The sequence below is a fragment of the Spea bombifrons genome, chromosome 4 (genome assembly GCF_027358695.1).
Source record: "Spea bombifrons isolate aSpeBom1 chromosome 4, aSpeBom1.2.pri, whole genome shotgun sequence".
Lineage (NCBI taxonomy): Eukaryota > Metazoa > Chordata > Amphibia > Anura > Pelobatidae > Spea > Spea bombifrons.
The window spans coordinates 34,828,770-34,841,263 of NC_071090.1; positions in this window are offsets into that span (position 1 = coordinate 34,828,770).

The following is a 12,494-nucleotide window of genomic DNA, read 5'->3' on the forward strand; positions in this document are numbered from 1 at the left end:
GGAAATAATAACTATGCTTGAATTTGTATAGTCATTTTATGTGTCATAATTTAGTATATAAATAAAAACATTAATATTAGAATTCTTACCGTTCCTATATCTATGAGTTGATCAACAGTACATCCAATTTTTTCCTGTAATGTAAACATCCACAAGAAAATTAATTTTAAACAATTAAATTATTAAATAGCTAAATTTAACTCTAAACACAATGTACAATGTATAGCTTTTTACTGAATTTCTTATTTATATAGGAGAATTTATGCTAAAATCACCAATCAATTAGCACAGTAATAGTACCGTATATAAAGCATAATAAATAAATACTGTAAAATTAAATTAACAAGAAGCAATGGATATATTTGGTCTGATTCTTAAATAGCAAAGTTTTACGTTCAATTCAGTAGAGAAACTACAACAGCCCCTTGTTCCTGTCTCCTTGTATCAGTTCAAAATAGTTTTGGAAGGGCCTTTCCTACCTGGATTGCACTGGTCCAGGTTGGAAGAGACCTTTCTAAGCTATTTTGAACGGGCATGAGGAGAAAGGAATGCATCAGGGCTCACATTAGGTCTGGTAATCCCACGCTGAAAATGAGCTGCTCACACAGTGTGTAAGCAGGAGGAGATAAAGAGAGGTGAGAGGTAAGTGGGGGTGGGCAGGAGGTGGGATGTATGTATATGTATTTATATATATATATATATATATATATATGTATATGTATGTATGTATTTGAGCATCGATGTGTTATTGTGTGTGAGTACAGACATGTAATAGATTTTGTGACTACGGATGTGTAATTGTGTGTGCATTTGAGCATGGATGTGTAATTGTGTGTATGAGCATGGATGTGTACTTGTGTGCATTAGCAAGGATGTGTAATTGTGTGTTTGTAAGCATGCATATGTATTTGTGTGTGTGTGATTATGGATGTGTAATTGTGTGTGTGTCAGCATGGATGTATAATTGTGTGTGTGGGCATGGTTGTGCAATTGTGTATGTGAGCATGGATGTGTAATTGTGTATGTGTATGAGCACGGATGTGTAATTGTGTGTGCAAGGATGTGTATGTGTGGGAGCATGTATGTGTAGGTGTTTGTGTGTGAGTATATATGTGTAAGTGGGGTGAGATGGAGTGTGTGTTAGAATGTATGTATGTTAGTAAGTATGAGTAAGTGCGTGTAATTTGTGCAAGTGGGTAACTGTGTGTTCCAGAGTGTATGTTGGAAAGGGGGGCAAGTGGCAAAGAAGGCACATACAAGTTGATTGGGGGCAATGATGGCACAGACCAGCTGTTGAAGTTGGGGGACCCCAGGGCAACTTTTGCACCAGGGTGCTGTTGTTTCTAGTTACGTCCCTGGTTCAATGCCAGTTAGATCGTTTTTAGATATCATTTGGACAGTAATAAATCTAGTCAAAAAGAACTGTTAACAATAGTAGTATAGCAGATTAAATGAAAATAAAACTGCTTCTAGATATCATCATTTGTTTCAGAAATGGTAATATTAATGGTAATATTAATATAATAATATAGAAACAAGAAAAACTGCTAAGTCAAGTTAGTCAAAAAAGAAATCCCAAACAATACAAAACATATTGTCCAATCCTTTCTTATCCTGTGCATTATATATATATATATATATATATATATATATATATATATATATATATATATATATATATCATTAACCTGCATATGATCCGGCGTTTAGAAAATGTTAATCTTACCAGAAATGCTATGAGGTCGTCATATACTTCACGGAATAGTTTCTCATTGTTTGTGTCCTGTAAAGTCAATGCAATAATCAGTTTGATACAAAAATATTGTTTACTACATTTTTTATTAAAGTTTTGGATACAGTGATAGCAAAACATTTTGGGATTTCTGAAATAACCAAAATCCAGTAATTTATGTATTTATTTATAATATCTTTACGTAAATTATGGTGGGTAAAGGTGAAAGGAAAACCCTTCCACTAAAATTTAGGGGGTAGTAGAAGCATTATTAAACACTCATCTACAGACACCAGATAAGCCAGAAGGCTTGTTTTTCCCTCAGAAATCTCATGGTGCTGCCACAACCACAAGGGATTCTGGGTAGGCACATGCAAATAAGGTCAACAATTATCACCTTTTGCCTCTATATCCACTTTATATCCCTTGAGAGTAATTGCCCCCCTTCTGGCTTGTCTGGTGTCTGTAAATGAGTGTTTAATCATGCTTCTACTGCCCCCTTTATAATATCTGACAGTTGCATAATTGGTGTTTGTAAAGTGATGAAAGTGGGTTTTTATATATCTGAATGATTTGGGCTGCTTGTCAGTGGAAATAATGAATTCTAAAACATAAAAAAATTATAACCTGCCAATATAATAGACACAATCAACAAATTAACCTTTGCGTGACGATACTTGCAAATTAGGTCAGACAGACTTTGGAAGAGGACTGGCACACTCTGTGGAGAAAGAAAGTTCACAGTTTTTAGATGTTTATGCTAATACAAAAATTCATAATTTTGACAGGCAATTCTATAAAGTAAAACAAGCAAATTTTAAAGGAGTAATATAATTCCCTATGGTGCTTCAAGTATATATATTAACTAAATAAAAAAATTAAAAAAATGGCGAGTGGATGGAATAGATAAAATTATTTTTATTTTATGACTCCAAAAGTATACTTTTGAGCCCTGTTGAATGAGTGCAAACTATTGTCTACTGTCAGTTACCTACAAAATGTACACGTTTATAATTGTCTAACTTGAGTGTTTTAGTATAAAACAAATTCCCCTAACCTCCCCAACAGAAGTTGGAAAAAAATAACCAGCAGTGTCCTTAATTTCACTGCCATGGACATGTCAATGCAGTGAGTTTTAGTGCACATTGAAACTGTAATACTAGGATCTTTTGAAAGATATCTTCAAGGAAAAATGGCTATTTTGCCAGTACATGCTAAAACTAGGATATTTTTAGAGATTATCTGTCAAGGACATAAAAACCCCAAGGCAGAATATAGCATTGTGGGCACTGTTTTGTCAGTGACAACAGAAGAGAGATTTAGGAGTAAATATTTCTGATGACGTAAAGATGAGCAGACATTACAAAGAAGCATCTCAAAAAAGCAAGCAGGATGCTGGGTTGTATAGTGAGAGGGATTATTAGCAGGAAGAGGAAGGTGGTTCTGCCACTTTACAGATCTTTGGTCAGATCTAGGGCACTGTGCTCAGTTCTGGAGACCCCATCTCCAGAAGGATATTGACACATTGGAGGGAATTCAGAAGAGAGTTACAAAAATGGTAAGTGGTTTACAGGACATATATTATCAGGAAAAGTTAAATGTTCTTAATATATATAGAGAGAGAAGCCGATACAATAGATACATTTATCTTTTGTATTTAACAAAGTACAAGAGACATGCATATTTGAAAGGAGGTGCAATGTTAGAACAAGAGATCATGCTCTAAAACTAGAGGGTCAGATGTTTAGATATAATATAAGGAAATTCTACTTTACTCAGAGGGTAGTAGATAAATGGAAGTCTCCCAGCAGAAGTGATGGAGGCTTAATACAGTGAGAGAATTTAAACAGGCATGGGATAGACATAAAGCTTTCCTCACTATAGGATCTGACCAAAGACTGATAGGGGTTAAAACCCCTTACATCAGAAAAATGGGCAGACTAGATGGGCCGAATGGTTCTTATCTGCCATGAAATTCTATGTTTCTATATAATTCTCCGCATCCAGTTTATCAAGACTAATACTTTACCTGCAATGCTTTGTTAAGGCATGAAGGATCTGGTTGGAATCCACCATCTGCAAGAAGCCATGCATATTAATTGTACATGAATAATAATAATGATCAGGATAAAAACTGATACAATCTATTAGCTATATTTACTAATAAGTGGGTTTAAACTTACCTGGAACATATGCACTGCAGAGTCCTAAGAGCAAAAGAGCCAGTGTAATTTTCATTATGTTGGTGAGTAATCAAAGTCTGCAACTCTAACAGTTAGGCGGAGATCTGCAGAACTAACATTCCTAGACATACCTTTTTATATTGTCACATCATTGAGTGCTGCTTAGGGCGGCAAACATTTTTGACTTTTGTCTAAACCAAATATGAAACCAGTTGGGGGGATTAAGAGGGATACTCTTTTCAATTTGTTGATTCAGTGCTCAATGTCAACATTTTAAACTCTCAAGGTTATGCTTTTTATGTTCTAGGACCACAGAGTGCTTTTGGCTATAGCTTTTTTCAACAGTTATTTTCCTACTTTTCACTTAGCAAACCTGCACAAATTATATGGTTTTTTTTTTTCGGGTATGTTTTTTAAGAAGAAAAAAATAAAAAATGATTTAAAAAAAAAATGCATTCACAGTTTTACATGTATATAAATTATCCAGAGCTAGTACAAATGTGGAAAGGTATCCTTAAACCTAACCTTAAACCTATCTAATTACCCACTAACTAATCCCCACTACTCTAAGATCCCACTATACAGTGTTTATAAGTACTGTCTTTGATATGTGACTGTATGTGATTGGTTGTAGCAGTGACCACATGCATAGAGGTGCATGGAATCTGCTGTACACTCCGGTCATGGAGTGGCCAGCAACAGTGCTGGCCCACACGATCATTGTGAATGTTTGTGTGATTTCCTCTGTTTAGGGCCTACTAAAGTAGACACATCACACCCAAACACTCTCCTGAGAGTGATAAGCTGTACGAAAGGTAAAAGGGTAGCGGCAAACAAGCATGTAAATGTGTATTAATGTATGGTGTTGGTGCTAGTAAGCATGTAATTTTGTGTTTGTCTGTATATAAGTGTGTGCACTACTTGCAAATAGGGGAGTCCCAAATAAATCCTGCACCCAGGGGGCAGTGATCTGTTACCTACATACACATATATCTCATTTATGGGAATTTGACACAAGTTTTCTTTTCTACAAGCATGATTGGTTGTAAAAACATATAGCACATTAATTACCCCTACATTTTGTTTACCCATTAGATGCAGAAAGGGTGCACTTCAATATTTTGGGTTTTGTAATATTAGTTACGGTATTTAATGGTATCTAGAGAACTCTTCACAGATTATTCTTCTTACATTAGACTCACAATACATACATTTGTTGAGTATTTGCTATATGTATTGAAATGCTTTCAAATACTTCAAATGGGTAAAAAAATGGGTAAAAAAACCCCTTGTTTTATAGGGGAGTGGCTGAGGACATGAATAGGATAAGTCATAAAGTGTTATTTACATACTGTTAATGTAGTTTAAGTAGGTGAGAAGATTAACACATCTGATGATCAAATCCACAGTAAATTAGCTGCATGTTATTACAAAAGTTAAAAGGGAATCATAAAACCACAGTCTTGGTTTACAATATTTCATCTGCAGTTCAAAATATTGGTTTAAACCATCTTATGGTATGAACGAGTATGCGTGATTGAGGGAATGAATATCTGTAAATGAGTATATGAATGAATATGTGGGGTAGCATGGATGTGTAAGGGGGGGCGTGGTACAGGGAGGCTGCTTGAGGCTAGGATGCCACAGGCAGGATGTTTTGGGGCAAAGATGGCAAGTCCTATGCTAACAATCTAAGAGGGGCAATATGCAAGGGTATGGGAAAATTGATTCACAAGGGGGTGCTGGCTGGGGGCATCACATACATCAATACTAAAGGGGGGCTGGGATAAATTTACAAAGTGGGGCTAGCTGGGGGCAATACACAAGGGTGTGGGGGCATTAGGGTGACCACATCGGCCATGTTTTACAGGTCACATAACTTTTACATATTGCTGACCAGCCCAGATAAAATGCTTAACTGCAGTATGAGAGATGTATAGACCCATGGAAAGGAACCAACTAGTCAGATATACATCCCCCATACTGCAGAGCAGTATTTTATCCTGGCCGGTGGCATCAATACAAAAGAGGGGCAGCTGGGGTCATTACATAAATCAATACTAAAGTGAGGGGCAGGCTCATTGTGGTTCATTATGAACATACCTGAGAACTCTTCAGGTTTGCTCTCCAGGCGACGCACTGCTTCTCCGGTTATCCAGGTCAACACCCGAATCCTCAACACCCGAATTTCCCCTTCAAATGGGGGTGTTTCCCGTGATCTAGGCCTCTGGGAATTAGCATAGCTTAATGTACAGGGCACATGTATGAGTGTGGTTGAGTATGTAGTAATTGGTGGGTGCATGGCGTGGGGGCGTGCATTTCAGAGGGTATATAGGGGTGAACTTTAGGTGACCTGGGTCATTGCCATTTTAATAGCCGGCTAGCAGTCACTTCCCTCCCTCCCTCCCTCCCTCCCTGTGGTTTTTCTTATGTCATTTTCCTTGTTCTCACTTCTTTTGTTTGTCACAGTAGGCGGGTGGCATGTCCTTGCCGGTCAGGAATTGGTGTGGCTGGATATGGAAGGTGGTGTCAAGGACGGAAGGCGGGTCTCAATCCTCCCCTAACCTCTTGTGGTAAGGTCAATGACCTTGGTCGTGCCCACTGAGCTTATGGTCGGCTGGTGGTTAGCACTGGTAGATGGCAGCACAGGGAGCTGTTTTTGTGATGTTGGACGAGGGGGGGAGGTGAGTACCCCGGTGGTTTTTCAACATGCTTCAAGTATGGAAGCTGGGCCGGCAAGGACGGAGTTAATTTATTACTGTGTTAGTTTTGGCTGTTTTCCTGTGTGAATTATTTATGGTTAATGTTTGTTTGTTTATAAATGTTTTTCTCTTAAAATATAGGCTAACACAGTATGGTTTGAGTTTTTATGTAATAAAAGCTGTGGCCTGTTTTCATCCATATTCAGTTGTCCCTGTATTATTTGGTAAGTGGTTGTGGGTTGGTTAATGGGTTGTGTTTTGCCCGGAGCACTATCCCCTCTTCTTCATACAAGGTGTTGGGCAGGTCCTCTGGATGCAATCTGGGTGCCAGGGCTGACATGATGTTAGGGGGCAACATGCAAAGGTATGGGAACATTAATTCACAAGGGGGTGCTGGCTGGCGGCATCACATAAATCAATACTAAAGGAGGGCTGGGTGGTGGGATAAATTTACAAAGTGGGGCTAGCTGGGGGCAATACACAAGAGTGTGGGGGCATTAGGGTGACTAGATTGGCCATGTTTTCCAGGTCACATAACTTTACCATATTGCTGACCGGCCCAGATAAAATGCTGCCCTGCAGTATGGGAGATGTATAGACCCATGGAAAGGGTCTAGGCCCAGAAATCAGTGAGAGTAAAAGTAAAGGTTTTGTGTTATTTAATCTATTTCAATCTGCTAAATTGTGGCTTCAGGCATCCCATGTATGATGTACTCCCAATCCCAACACATAATATTCTAGCCTATATTATCTGCCAAGCACTGATGTCATCTTTATCCAGTACACATTGACGCAGAGAAGTTAATATAATAAACATAATTTAACTGTATTCTGGAATCAAATACATGTATTGTTGTATTGTTAGATGTGTTTATCAAAATTGTGGTTCATTATGAACATACCTTAGAACTCTTCAGGTTTGAGCTCCAGGTGAAGCACTGCTTCTCCGGTTATCCGGGTCAACACCTGAATCCTCAACACCCGAATTTCCCCTTTAAATGGGGGTGTTTCCCGCGATCTAGGTGTTGGGCAGGTCCTCTGGATGCAATCCGGGTCAACACCCGAATTTCCCCTTTAAATGGGGGTGTTTCCCACGATGTCAGCAGGAACGCCCAGTCACATCCGCAGAAACATCCACTAACATCAGCAGGAGCGCCCTCAACCTCATTGGGAATGCGCCCGATGTCAGTGGGGCCGCATACCACAATGGAAGGCTCCGGGTAGCCTGAGCTAAGACGTTCCCAGGTGTTGTATATTCTTCTCCTCAATCAAACCAATACTACCAATTGATATGCGTGGAGAATAATCCGTTCTGCGTTGTGTATTAATGATAAATGTAATACCCTTTTTACCTCCTCCAAGAACTAACATATAACCTTATCCCCTTTTCCAGATAATATATGTCTAGTTCCACTAAGGTTTTCTATCTGATATTACAATAAAACAGCCAACCCAAGATTCTTACCAGAGAGAGAGCTTTAATTAGAATCTGCCCAGATTAAAGTTACAGCAAAGCCAAAACCAGAGTTACAGTGATATACAGATGACAATCATTCATACCAATCACAAACATCCCATCTATCTAATATCTGCTGCTAAGTGTGTATGCTGTGTCGGTAATGTGCAAAGGGTGAGATTCACCAATCTAGTCTTCCATGTGTGTTTCTACTATGTCTTTTTAAGGGATTTCTCTATTGATGTGTAAATGAGGTCCCTGTCCTGTGTTCCCAAGACCCCACCGTGTGATTTTATTGACTTGCTATGTTTCCCAAGCCTATCTCCAGGTGATGCATTTCCTTCATTCCCTAAATAGTATGTAGGTGTGATATCTTCTTACTGTCTTTCCTGTTACTTCCCCCCTAAGTGGGATCATACATATATATATACACACATAAACTTAATCAAGCACAAATTAATTACAAATATACATACTTGGTATTTACCCCAACACCAGGTATGATTATGAAATGTTAGCAACAGGCCACGACCACAACACTGGTCAATTCAATTTACACCCCTCAAACCACATATTTTTGAAAACTAGACACCCCAGGGTATTTCAAATACTGGTATCTTAACCCCTTCCATGCACTAATTCTACTACCGACCTTCGTCAAACTTTTTGTTAGTCGTTTATTTTGCGACTAGGTATTTTGTACTTTAGGTATACTTTTACAGCTTCTGATATATTTCACTTCAAAACAACACTCCAATATGTTTTCAGCAACATCTCTTGAGCACAGTGATACCATGGATGGGTTTGTCAGATTATTTGGGCCTAAAAGGCCACGTTTGGGAGATGCGCAATTCAGTTTTTCAACTTGGAAAATCAGGTCTTTCCGCCACCATGTCAAATTTGGGGCAACTTTGAGTCAGCCAATTCAGTTTTCCCCATCAAACAATATATGTTTGAAAACTAGACATCCCAGGGTACTTCAAATAATGGTATTTTTTTCCATGCCTTAATTCTGCCATCAGTATTTTGTTTCACACTCACTGTATTTTAGGTATGAATTTACAGCCCTTGGTATATGTACTGACAAACAACGTCACAGTATTTCAGCAACATCTCCTGAGTAGAATTATACCACCCATGCATAGGTTTGCAGGGTTGTTTGGGGGCTAAAAGGCCACATTTGGGAGGTGGGATTTTTTTCTTTTCATTTTGACATCTGGTCAGTCTGCTCCCATGCCCTGTTTGAACTCTATCTTTGAACCCAGCCAATTCAATTTATCCCACCAAACGATACCGTTTTTAAAATAGACACCCCATGGATATTTGAAATGCTATGTTATTCCATGCCAGGATTTTTAGGAAGATACAGCTCTGCTCATGAGCCTTTGATCATGATTTTTGGACTTTTTTTTACATTTTGTTAGAACTGGATGGTTCCCCTGACATCACTGCATAAATGTTTTATTGATTTTTTAACTATTTTTATTTTTTCTATTTTTGTTTACATTTTTTACTTATTACAGTGCAGACAGGGTTATTCTTGCCTTACCCCACCATGCCACTGGTATACAGCAAGGTTTGACTGCCACTGGCATCTAGCTCATAGTAGCATGCATGCGTGTGCTACTCAGCAAAGATTTAAACGGGAACATACACCCTGTTGCTATGCTCTTTTTTCCCTTATATCTATATATACCTTCACTTACCTTGTAGCTCTTGTTCATCGCCTCAGGGTGTTATTCCCTGAAATTGCCTTGTCCTGATTCCTACACTGGTTTCCAGTTCCTTGCCTTGAACCACGAGTTGTGTTATTCTGCTGCACAGTCACCACTGGATCCTGAACTGTCTACCAGACCTCTGCCTTGCCTTGACCTTTTTTCCTTCCTTAACCCTCTCTACTGACATCTTGAGTCCTGCTCCGGTATTCTTGACTGCAGCCTGCCTTGACTAAGATTCTGCTTTGCCCTTCTGAAACCATGGTCCTGCTGCTCCTATGCCGTGTTTTGCCCATCAGGTGATACCAGCTCTGCATTGCGGATCCGTACCCTGTCTCCTATGTCTGATAGGCCGGGATATATTACTTATAATGTATGATATGTTTTGATGGATCCCTCAAACAATATGTGAACAAACACTATTGAATATAAAGCAGAAAATACGTGATTCCAATGCAGTTTTGTTTATTTAACTGAAATGGCAACATCTAGATTGAGAAAAAATAATCAAAGCAATTGTAAAAGCTCTGTATTAAGCAATGCGATTAAAATCAGCTTGTAGATCTGTAAAAAGAGAAAAAAGTACATCAGTTAGGTACAGAAATATGATGGCTTGCTTCTGTCTTATCTTTAGCTTACACTATATGACCAAAATGATGTGGATGACAGATGATTACACCTATATGAGCTTGTTAGGCATCCTAATAAAATATAGTTGGTCCTCCTTTGCAGCTATAACAGTCTCCACTCTTCTGTGAAAGCTTTCCACAAGGTTTTGAAGTTTGTCTATGGTAATTTGTGACCATTCAGCAAAAAGAGCATTTTTAAGATCAAGTGTTCCAATGTATTCCAAATGGTTTAATGGGTTTATGATCAGGACTCTGCGTAGGCCAAGTTGCTCCACATGAAACGTGTCAACTCGTGTATTTAAAGCCTTTGTTTTGTGCACAGGGGCACAGCCATGCTGGAACAGCCTGATTCTTTTGAATGTTAATACATTTCTGTACTTAATCTTCAGCTTTAAGGCAAACATAGTGGAGTGTTTCAATTAAAAATAAAATGGGTATATCATGAGCACCTATTACGTTGTAACACTACATAATTACGGTATATTTTACTCAACTGGGAAAAATAACGATTTGTTTTAACATTTGGTATATATGATATGATGAAATAGTAGACCAATACAAACATTTTAATGCAAAGAACGCAACACATCTTGAAAATGATCATGCATACCAAAGACTTATCGTAGTAATGTCAGTATGAAAATATTCTATAAAATATATTTATACAAAGAACCTTAAAAGCAGGGCTTACATTGAGTATATTCGCATTTAACCAAAAAGTCCTCCAACGAGTTTGTTTACGCCCAGGTCAAGGCTTAGATTCTCACCAGCCTAAAATATATATTCAAGCATTATTTATGTTTACAGATAATTAATAGTTTGAATGCATACATAAAAAGTTTTTTTTGCTTTTACACTATGGATGTATAAATACAATAAATATACGTCTCAGCATTACCAATGTGTAATGGCTATGGTAAGATGCATGATTAAACTGCACAGCTTTACTAATCCTTTTAATTTGACCTTAACCTGGTTATCCTTTTTTATGTAATACAGTAAAGCATTTAAAATGGTTTATTTTATTTATGTACGAGGGATGTTTTAAAAGTGTCCGCACTTTTTTAATATAAAATTTATATATAAAAGTCCCTCGTAGTTTAATTTATAAACATAGTTCCTGCTCTTTACATACATGCCCATCAAACATTGTGTGCTTTTGAGAAAAGGGACATCATAACGCTGCTAGTAATAAGCAACTTTCATGGTTGCAAAAAGAAAAATACAGAGAACATCTAAGGCAGGGGTGTCCAACATGCGGCCTGCGGGCCAAATGCGACCTGCCGGACCTCGAGGTGCGGCCCACGTGAGATCTGCAGCCAGGGCAACCGGAATCCAAAGCACCCTTCTGCTTACCAGAGGGAGGGGCTTTTTTACAGCAGGGGAAGCGGAACACAGCAGAATCATGTGAAATTCCTGCTTCCTCTCTACAGTACAAGAGAAGTTGCTCGCACTGAATGCGAACAACGCAGATGGAAGCAGAGGCCCCTGCGGGAGAGATGAAGTGCAGGTAAGGGGGTGGGGGATGGTGTATGAATGAGTATGCGTGATTGAGGGAATGAATCTTTGAATGAATGAGTATATGAATGAATGCGTGTGTGTGTGATAGCATGGATGTGTAAGGGCATGGCATGGCACAGGGTGGCTTTAAGTGATGCAGCTAGCCAGGTTTCAGCATGTACTGGCTGACTAGTCATGATAGGAGTGTGATTGCTGTTAACAATCAAATTAATTATATATATATTATATATTAACATTGTTATTTTTTTTTTGGTGTGTAACTTACTTTAAATAAAAGTGTGGTTTTTTTTATTATTATTATTCTAAAGGTGGGGGGGTCATTTTTAGTTTTCAGCTTTGGCTAAGTGAACCCTGAATTTTCAGTTTCGGTCCAGAATTTTCATTTCGGTGCACCCCTAGAATAAATTGAATTATTTAATTATTACTTATCCTGAATCCTGAATTTGTAGTCACTTCAGAGGACAAAACTTCCTAGGCCCAAAAATCAGTGAAAGGAAAAGTAAAAGGTTTTGTGTCATTTTCTTTATTTTAATCTGCATATTTTATTAAAGGCCAT